The following is a 1,552-nucleotide window of genomic DNA, read 5'->3' as shown; positions in this document are numbered from 1 at the left end:
ACCCGTATGTGACATACCCACAATGTTATCCTCAGTGGTAAAAAATTGAAAGCATTTCCCTTAAAGTCAAGAACAAGACAAGGGTGCCTATTCTCCCCACTACTATTCAACATAGTTTTGGATGTTTTAGCCACACTAATCAGAGAAGAAAAAGAAATAAAAGAAATCCAAATTGGAAAAGAACAAGTAAAACTCTCACTGTTTGCAGATGACATGATCCTCTACATAGAAAACCCTAAAGACTCCACCAGAAAATTACTAGAGCTAATCAATGAATATAGTAAATTTGCAGGATATAAAGTTAACACACAGAAATCCCTTGCATTCCTATACATTAACAATGAGAAAACAGAAAGTGAAATTAAGGAGACAATTCCATTCACCATTGCAATGAAAAGAATAAAAAGCTTAGGAATATATCTACCTAAAAAAAACAAAAGATCTATACATAGAAAACTATAAAACATTGATGAAAGAAATCAAAGAGGACACAATTAGATGGAGAAATACACCATGTTCATGGATCAGAAGAATCAATATATTGAAAATGGTTATACTACCCAAAACGATCTATAGATTCATTGCAGTCCCTATCACACTACCAACAGTATATTTCAGAGAACTAGAACAAATAATTTCATAATTTATATGGAAATACAAAAAACCTCAAAGTGGCCAAAGCAATCTTGAGAAAGAAGAATGGAACTGGAGGAATCAACCTCCCTGACTTCAGGCTATACTACAAAGCTACAGGCATCAAGGCAGTATGTTACTGCCACAAAGACAGAAATATAGATCAATGGAACAAAATAGAAAGCCCAGGGATAAATCCACACACAACTATGGACACCTTATCTTTGACAAAGGAGGAAAGAATATACAATGTAGAAAAGACAATCTCTTTAACTAATGGTGCTGGGAAAACAGGTCAACAACTTGTAAAAAAAAAAATGAAACTAGAACACTTTCTAACACCATACAAAAAAATAAACTCAAAATGGATTAAAGATCTAACTGTCAGGCCAGAAACTATAAAACTCCTAGAGGAAAACATAGGCAAAACACTCTCTGACCCACCTCCCAGAGTAATGGACATAAAAGCAAAAATAAACAAATGGGACCTAACTAAACTTAAAAGCTTCTGCACAACAAAGGAAACTATAAGTAAGGTGAAAAGACAGCCTTCAGAATGGGAAAAAATAAAAGCAAATGAAACAACTGACAAATAATTAATCTCAAAATATACAAGCAGCTCCTGCAGCTCAATTCCAGAAAAATAAAAGACTTAATCAAAAAATAGGCCAAAGAACTAAACAGACATTTCTCCAAAGAAGACATGCAGATGGCTAACAAACACATGAAAAGATGCTCAACATTACTCGTTATGGGAGAAATGCAAATCTAAAACCACAATGAGGTACCATTTCACGCCAGTCAGAATGGCTGCTATCCAAAAGTCTACAAGCAATAAATGCTGGAGAGGGAGTGGAGAAAAGAGAACCCCCTTACACTGTTGGTGGGAATGCAAACTAGTATAGCCACTATGGAGAAC

This window comes from Bos taurus, chromosome 6, assembly GCF_002263795.3.
Source record: "Bos taurus isolate L1 Dominette 01449 registration number 42190680 breed Hereford chromosome 6, ARS-UCD2.0, whole genome shotgun sequence".
NCBI classification, from domain to species: domain Eukaryota; kingdom Metazoa; phylum Chordata; class Mammalia; order Artiodactyla; family Bovidae; genus Bos; species Bos taurus.
This window is presented reverse-complemented; position numbering follows the sequence as displayed.